Below are 9,289 nucleotides of genomic sequence, written 5' to 3'. Positions count from 1 at the left end.
TTATGCCTTAAAGTCACAGGTTTGTTTTTTTTTTATTTCTTTTCTTTTAGAAATTTTAGTTTTACCTCTTATATTAAGATCTGTGATACATTTTTTAAAAATTTTAAATCATTTCACTCTTCTTATACCATAATTGGAGCCCTAGTGACACAGTGGTTAGAATTCAGCTGCTAACCAAAAAAAGGTCAATACTTCGAATCCACCAGACTCTCCTTAGAGATTCTATGGGGTAGTTCTACTTGGTTCTATAGAGTCTCTCTGAGTCGGACCGACTTGGCAACAGGTCTGGTTTTTTTGATTATATCGTAGTCACATTTAAATTTGCAGAACTGCTCGCGTGACAGTACTGAGACCTGTTGTGCAAGGAAAAATAAGTGAAGATATTCATAAAACTTGGAGAGAGATACCACAGTAACACAAGGACGGCTGCAGCAATCTCAGACCACAGCGCCTAGGTTTGCAAGTAGATAGGAATAAAGGGTGCATAACGGTAGTTGACACATATGTGTTGGCCTGAGACCACTGATGCTTTCTAAGGCAGTATTTCCTAATACGCTCAGTAAGCAGATCACTTGTAAAACAGATGTAAATCAAGCAGGTGACACTTCTATGTGATAAGTCCTACAAGTTCCTTGGGAGTTTCTGCAAATCTCTGATATCATTGCAGAATTGTGATCCTGCAGAAGTAATCCCATAAAATTCCCATCCAGGGAAATTTTACAACCAGTGAGATTCTTAGGCCAAAAAAATAAATAGCCACACATACCAAACCTACACACTGTGAATTAAAATGGAGCCAGTGTTAGGGCCTCTGAAACGACCAGAGCAGGAAAGATTATTCAGACAGAAGATTCTCATGCTTTTCTCTTCAGCCTAAAGATCAGCAGGCTCCATCAACTCTCCAGCTGCTCTTCGTTCGCTGCTCCAAGTTCTTCTCTTGCTTTTCCTTGAGAATCTTTTTCTTCTTCTGTATTTTCTTTAACCTATAAAACTCTCTCTTTCTCACCCAGTTCTGTGATGTTGTAAGCAAGAGTTCATTAAATACAGGGAATGATGACATATTCAATGGCATTTACACACTTGTAGGTTATCTTAATAACTTCATTCCAAGGAATAAAGGAAGACTTCAGCAAAGCTAGTTCCGCTACTTTGGCATAATTCCTCTTTAACTTAGCCAGTTGTTCCCCACCTCTGGCTAAACCAGTCAATTTATACCTATCAGTTCCTTCATGGTAATGTTCAAACACTGGCAAACTTACACCTGCTACATTACTTTCTTTACATAAATCTTCGCTTGGGCTTCATTCACATTTCGGATAACTGTGGCACTGAAGTCCCCAGCTGTGAACTTGGCCTCTGTGAATGAAAAGGCAGCTTCTCTCATCACTTCATGCATCAGTATTTTAGTCTCTATTATCTTCTTTAGGATCTGTCAAAATCAAAGAGTAGCTAAAGCTAATGGAAGAAATGACGATGTAAAAGGAATGAACAGAAGATTTCAAAGGGCAGCTCAAGAAGACAAAGTAAAGTACTATAATGAAATGTGCAAAAACCTGGAGTTACATACCAAAAGGGAAAAAGAACACACTCGGCATTTCTCAAGCTGAAAGAACTGAAGAAAAAATACAAGACTCGAGTTGCAATATTGAAGGATTCTATGGGTAAGAAGTTGCACAACACATATAGCATCAAGGGAAGGTGGAAGGAATACACAGAGTCACTATACCAAAAAGAATTGGTCGACATTCAACCATTTCGGGAGATAGCATATGATCAAGAACCGATGATACTGAAGGAAGAAGTTAAAGCTTCCCTGAAGGTAGTGGCAAAAACAAGGCTCCAGAAACTGAAAGAATACCAATTACGATGTTTCAACAAATGGATGCAACCCTGGAAGCAATCACTCATCCATGCCAAGAAATTGGGAAGACAGCTACCTGATCAACCAACTGGAAGAGATCCATATTTGTACCCATTCCAAAGAAAGGTGATCCAACAGAATGCAGAAATTATGGAACAGTGTTGTTAATGTCACACACAAGTAAAAGTTTACTGAAGATAATACAAGAATCGATGTCTTTGAATTATGGTGCTGGCAAAGAATACTGAATATACCATGGACTACAAAAGAATGAACAAATCTGTCTTGGAAGAAGTACAGCCAGAATACTCATTAGAAGTGAGGATGGCGAGACTTTATCTCCTATACTTTGGACATGTTATCAGGAGGGACCAGTCCCTGGAGAAGGATATCCTGTTTGGTAGAACAGAGAGTCAGCTAAAAAGAAGAGGACTTCAAAGAGATGGACTGATACAGTGAATGCAACAATGGGCTCAAGCATAACAATGATTGTGAGGATGGCACAGGACTGGGAAGTGTTTTGTTCTCTTGTACATAAGGTCGCTATGAGTCGGAACTAACTCGGTTGCACCTAACAACAACAACAAAGTTTACTTTACTTCAAAGACATTCAACTGTGTGGATCATCACAAATTATGGATAACATTGTGAGGTATGGGAATTCCAGAACACTTAATTGTGCTCATGCAGAACCTATACATAGACCAAGAGGCAGTACATTGACAGGGAACTGACAGAAATTAAAGCCAGATTCAGAACAGGACATGGAAGGAGGGATACCATTGTGTCTAAGTTATCTACTGCTGCTATAAGAGAAATATCACAAGTGGATGGTTTCAACAAAGAGAAATTTCTACTCTCACAGTCTAGGAGGCTAGAAGTCCGAATTCAGGGTGCCACCTCCAGGCGAAGGCCTTCTCTCTCTGTTGGCTCTTGGGGAAGGTCCTTATCATCACTCTTTCCCGGTCAAGCAGCTTCTCAAAGCAGGGATGCTGGGTCCAAAGGACTTGTTATTCTCTTGGCTCTTGTTTCTTGGTAGTGTAAGATCCCCCTGTCCCTCTGCTTGTGTCTTTCTTTTATATCTCAAAAGAGATTGACTCAAGATACAACCTAATCTTGGAGATTGAGTCTTGCCTCATTAACGTAACTGCCTCTAATCCTACCTCATTAACACCATAGAGGTAGAATTTACAACATATAGGAAAATCACATCAGATGACAAAATGGTGGACAATCACACAATACTGGGAATCATGGCCTAGCCAAGTTGACACAGATTTTGGGGGACACAATTCAATCCATAACACATTGCTAATGTCAAATGGATCTTGGGTGAAAGCAGAGAATACCAGAAAGATGTTTACCTGTGTTTTATTGACTATGCAAAGGCATTCAACTATGTGGATCATAACAAATTATGGATAATATTGTGAAGAATGGGAATTCCAGAACACTTAATTGTGCTCATGAGCAACCTGTACTTAGGCCAAGCAGAGTCGTTTGAACAGAACAAGGGGATATTGAGTGGTTTAAAATCAGGAGGGGTATGAGTCAGGGTTGTATCCTTTCCCCATACCTATTCAATCTGTATGCTGAGCAAATAATCCAAGAAGCTGGCCTATATGAAGAAGAACAGAGCATCAGCATTGGAGGAAGGCTCTTTAACAACCTACGATGTGCAGATGACACAACCCTACTTGCTGAAAGTGAAGAAGACTTGAAGCACTTACTGATGGATTATACCTCAACATAAAGAAAACAAAAATCCATAGAATTGAACCAATAAGCAACATAGTGATAAACGGAGAAAATATTGAAGTTGTGTCAATGATTTTGTTTTACTTGGATCCCAATCAATGCCCATGGAATCAGCAGTCAAGAAATCAAATGACATATTGCATTGGACAAATCTGCTTCAAAAGGTCCCTTTAAAGTGCTGAAAAGCAAAGATGTCATTTTGAGGACTAAGGTGCACCTGACTCAACCCATGGTATGATTGAAAAATCACCTCATATGCGTGCGAAAGCTGGACAATGAAGAAGGAAGACCGAAGAAGAATTGATGCATTTGAACTATGAGTCAGAACTGATTGGACAACACCTAACAAAAACAGCAATACATTTTGAGTTAATTTTTGGATATGATATAAAGTAAGAGAGGAGATTCATTTTTTTTCCCGTGTTGTTGTTAGGTGCCATTGAGTTGGCTCGGAGTCACAGCAACCTTACGTATAACGGAATGAAACTTTGCCAGGTCCTGTGCCATTCTCACAATCTTTGCTATGCTTGAACTCATTGTTGCAGCCACTGTGTCAACCCATTTCATTGAGGGTCTTCCTCTTTTTCACTGACCCTCTACTTTACCAAGTATGATGTCTTTCTTCAATGATGACAGACTTGGGACTTGCCAGCCTCTACAACCGTGTGAGCCATTTCCTTGAGCTAAATCTCTTTCTCTCTCTCTATATATATAATATATACATGTACATATACATACATACAATACAGACAGATATATGTGTATATATGTATATATATACACATACACACATGCTCCACTGGTTTTGCTTCTCTAGAGAACCCAGAATAAAACATCTGGAACCGAGAGTGGTTCTAGAGAAACAAAATTTTAACAATGAGTTTTCTTAATTGGTTCTCAAATCTGTTTATACTTAAAGATGTTGACGACTCTGCTTCTAGTAGTAAAGATGACACTGCTAACCCATGGTGTAAGATGGCAATAGAAATACGCAAAATATCACCCCCAATAGATCAAGTATTGATGAGAAGCAAGACTCTGAGTGATTGCATGTTTGATACTTCTCTACAATATTCTCAGAAGGAGAAGTATAAGGAAGCTGGTTGGTCCTATTTTCACTAAACGAAGTGGTGAAAGAAAGAGATGAGCTCAGGGCATCTGATTCATAGCTCAAGTACCACATAAATGACTTCAAAGTTGCCACTTGTGCCCTGAAAGAAAGCCTTATTTCTTGTAATGGAGCTGATTTTGTGGAAATCCAAACCCAGAGTCTTAAGAGTGACTGAATTACAATGCTAAATGAATTCCACATGGTTTCTGAAGTTAAAATGAGGGCATTGATTGAGAAGAAATGGGATTCTGAAACTTTGGGATGGGGACATATGGGAAGATAATCAGGAAGCTGGGGACACTGAGTCCCTAAATTCTATTGAATCACTCCTGCCAACAAAACCAGACCTCTGAAAAAATTACTCCATCTTTGTCTGCTAAGCTACCCTCCCCGGTAAAACCATTAGCCCTTCTACCCCCACCTGAGGAGATTAACCCAGCTGTTGCTGAAGAACTTTTCTCTGAGTCATCACCTGGGGAGGCATCTGAGTCATTGCCTGGTGCCTCACCTGAGCCAGATGCCTTATAATACATTGTTGTACGTTCTCAGAACACATCCTTACCACCTATTTTTCTTCTAGACCTGCAATGAGACTTAAGTCCCAGAAAGCTCCGAAACGTGAAATACAAAGTGTGACCCAGGAGGAGGTACACTACACTCCAAAAAAACTGCTTGAGTTTTCTAATACTTACAAACAGAAACCTGGGGAATATGTGTGGGAATGTCTACTAAGGATGTGGGATAATGGTGTAAGCAACATAATTTTACCTAAGTGGCTAGATTTACTGGCATATAGTTGTTGCTAATATTCCCCTATTATCTCTTTAGTTCATGACTGATCTATAGTGATATGTTCTTTTTCATTCCTGAAATTACCAATTTGTGTTTTCTTCCTTTTTTCTTGATCAGTCTTACCAGAGGCTTATCAATTTTAGTGATCTTTTCAATGAACTAGCTTTTGATTTTCCTGTTTTTTTTTTTGATTGTTTATTTTCTGTTGCATTGATTTCTGCTCTTATATTCCTTCTGCTAACTTTAGGTTTAATTTGCTCTTGTTTTTCTAATTTCTTAAGGTAGAAGTTTAGGTATTGACTTGAGACCTTTCTTTCCCTCTTTTTTTTTTTCTTCCTAACATAAGGATTTAATTTTATAAATTCCCCCACTAAGCAACGCTTTAGCTACATCTAGCAGATTTTGATATGTGGTGTTTTTATTTTCAACCAGTTCAAAATGTTTTCTAATTTCTCTTGTGATTTTTTTTCTTTAATTTATGGGTTATTTATAAACATGTTGTCTAATTTCTAAATATTTGGGAATAACCCAAATATCTTACCATTATTTATTTCTAGGTTAATACAGCTATTTTCAGAGAACACCCCTTGTATAGTTTCAGTTCTCTTAAATGTATTGAGTCATATTTTATGGTCCAGAATATGGTCTATCTTGGTAAATGTTTCACATGCACTTTAAAACAATGTGTATTCTGCTGTTGTTGGGTAGAATGCTATGTAAATGTCATTTCAATCAAATTGGTTGATAATGGTTTTCAAGTTTCTTCATCCTTACTGATTTTTTTTTTCTATATGTTCTATTAGTTTCTGAGAGATTAGGGTTGAAATCTACAACTCTAATTTGGATTTGTCTATTTTGCCTTCTAGTTCTATCAGTTTTTGCTTCTAATATTTTGATGCTCTGTTATTAAGTGCAAACACATTTAGGATTGTTGCGTCTTCTTGATGAAATGACCCCTTTGTCGTTATGAAACAGCCCTCTTTATTCCTGGTAATATGCCTTGTTCTGAACTCTATTTTATCTGACATTAACACAGCCACTTTATCTTTCTTTTGATTTAGGTTTGCATGCTATATCTTCGACTATATTTTTACTGTTAATTTATCTATGTTTTTGTATTTAAACTGGGTTTCTTATAGACGGTGTAGAGTTGATCTTGTTTCTTTAATCCGATCTGACAGTCTCTTCCTTTTAATTGAGTGTTTAGACCAATGGTTCTCAAACTTTCTGATCACATGATCACTTTACACTCTTAAAATATTTTTGCTCCTTTGGATTTTATATTTATTGATATTCACTATATTCAAAATTAAAACTGAGAGCTTTAAAAAATATTTTATTGCTAAAATAAAATACAATAAGGTAAACTTCCTTGCATGTTTGCATAAATATTGTATTTTTATGAAAAATAACATATTTTCCCAAAAAGTTAATGAGAAGAGTGCCTTTTTTTTCCTACACAGTGATAAATCTCTTTAATATTTGGTTTAATAAAAAAACAACTGTCGTATGTTTTTGCATGTAGTCTATTGTGATATGTTGTTTGTGTTGAAGTAACTGAAGAAAATCTGGCTTCACATAGACATATACTTGGAAGATGGAGGGAAATTTTTAAAGCTTTCCTTCTTTTTTTCAGCCTTTCCTTTCCTTAGTAAAGTAGGAAAGATGAATGATGTTGAGCGCAATGCTTTGTGTTGGTTCCTTTTATTCCTACACTGTGATCAATTTTTGCAAAAGATCAGTGTCTTTGCACGGCTTCTATAAATGGAAGTGTGAGAACTTATGTTCTCCTCTACCAGCCCTTCCGTAGGTCCCTGCTTCCCCACCTCGAAGTTAGAAAACATTCTTCTATAATTTTTCTATCATTTGTCCTTTACTTTTATATCTTGAATGTAACTGGAATAAATTTATGTGCACATAGGGAGACGTGAGTCTAGCTTAACTTTCTCCCAAACAGACAGCAAATAGTCCCCAATATATTTATTGAATAGGTGATTACTTTTAAGCTGATTTTGCGATCTTTATTACAAACCAAGCTTCTTCTATATATGTATTAGAAATTTAATTTATAATAAAGATGTATGTATATAGACAGTTAATTGAATTATATTGCCCCCAAATGTAGGTTGAAATCCAAACTCCTGTACCTATAAATATAGCCTTGCTTGGAAATAGGTTTTTTTTTTTTTTGTTATGGTAATGAGTAGTATCAATGTAGGATGGGTGCTAAACCTAATCACTTCCGAGCTATTAAAAACAAAAAACACTCAGAATAGACACGGAGACACACACAGGGGGAAGACAGCTGCCAAGGATCACCAAGGATGGATGGCAGTCGTCAGAAACTAGGGAGAGACCTATAGAAGAAAATTGAGATGGTGGAGATCCTGATTTGAATTTTTAGCCCCCAGATGTGTGAAAAAATAAATTTCTGTTCTTTAAAGCCACCAACTTGTGGCGTTTCTGTTATGACAGCACTAAGGACTAAGACAATGTATATACATGCATTAAATATAGAATGTTTCTACTCTGTTTTTTAAATTAATTTTTATGCCAATATCACACTCTTAATTACTAGTGTATATTGATTATCTATTATCTATTTATATTGATTATCTTCCACATTGTTACAAATGTTTTTGTTATTTGTACACATTTTACATATGAACATTAAACCCAGCATGAAGGTTATTTAAAAAAATCTTATAAGGATCTAGTTATTTGAGTAGAATTTATAATTTTACAACATTGAAACTTTTCACCCAGGAACATAATATATCTCTCCATTTATTTAAATTCAGAAAATATAATTTATTTATTTAAGTCTCGCATAATTTTTATTAAGCGTATTTCCAGGTATTTTATTTTTTAAATTGTATAAGTGGGAACTTTTTTCAACTGTGTTTTTTAATGGAAATACCCCTATTTTGGTCTTATCTTTGCCAACTTGCTGAAAACTGTCATTTGTATTAATGTATTACCAGATAATTATCCTGGATTGTCTGAAGATTATGAATGTCAATTTGTTTCCTTTCCTTATTTTCTTAGTGCATTGTCTAGGACTTTGAATAAATATCAGAGGATGCTGGCAATAGATAAATACTTTGTTTTACTCCTACTTCCTACTTTCAGTAGAAATTATTTAATATGATTTTTCTGAAGGTTTTTAAAAGATCTTTTAAAAGGTTAAGCAAGTTTTTCTAGTTCATATTAATTAAACATCTTTAGCCAGATGGGTGTTGATCTTTGCTATTTTTTTGGTGGCATCTATTGAAAGGATTTTTTTTTTTTCTTTAACCTATGCAGTAAATGCCATCGAGAATTCTTTTTAACGAAATACCAGTTATGTGTTGGTAAACTGACTCTCTGTATGGAAGAAAAAAATCCCTGATTTGTAGCATTTGCCAATTTCCATGGTGTACATACTCCCATCATGGCTGATTTTGAGGTACCAAAGGCTTATCAGTTTTCTCATAAAATACCTGACCATTTAACAATCAATTCTCAGTGTGCTGCAATAGGTCGGCTCCAGCTCAACAGTGTATAAAACAACCTTGAATTCTTGGCTAAATTTTACTTGATCATTATGTAAAACTGCCTGGGCCAAGTGCCTTTTTACAAGGAAAATGTTTTCCTAGATTTTCAAATTTATCTAAGGTTGTTGAACTATTCTGGCTTCCTATCTCTTGTCAATTTTGTGATATACATTTTTTCTAAAAAATTATTTTTTCTACATGTTAAATGTTGGCATACATTTGTAGTATCCT

General features: G+C 36.0%; 1 pseudogene; it reads right to left on the bottom strand.

Annotated features, from left to right (window-relative positions):
- Positions 1-771: 771 nt before the first annotated feature.
- LOC101360131 (V-type proton ATPase subunit D pseudogene) lies at positions 772-5,263 on the bottom strand (annotated as a pseudogene).
- Between the last annotated feature and the right edge of the window lie 4,026 nt (positions 5,264-9,289).

Source organism: Trichechus manatus, unplaced genomic scaffold (assembly GCF_000243295.1).
Source record: "Trichechus manatus latirostris isolate Lorelei unplaced genomic scaffold, TriManLat1.0 scaffold00018, whole genome shotgun sequence".
Taxonomy (NCBI): domain Eukaryota; kingdom Metazoa; phylum Chordata; class Mammalia; order Sirenia; family Trichechidae; genus Trichechus; species Trichechus manatus.
This window is presented reverse-complemented; position numbering and strand designations above follow the sequence as displayed.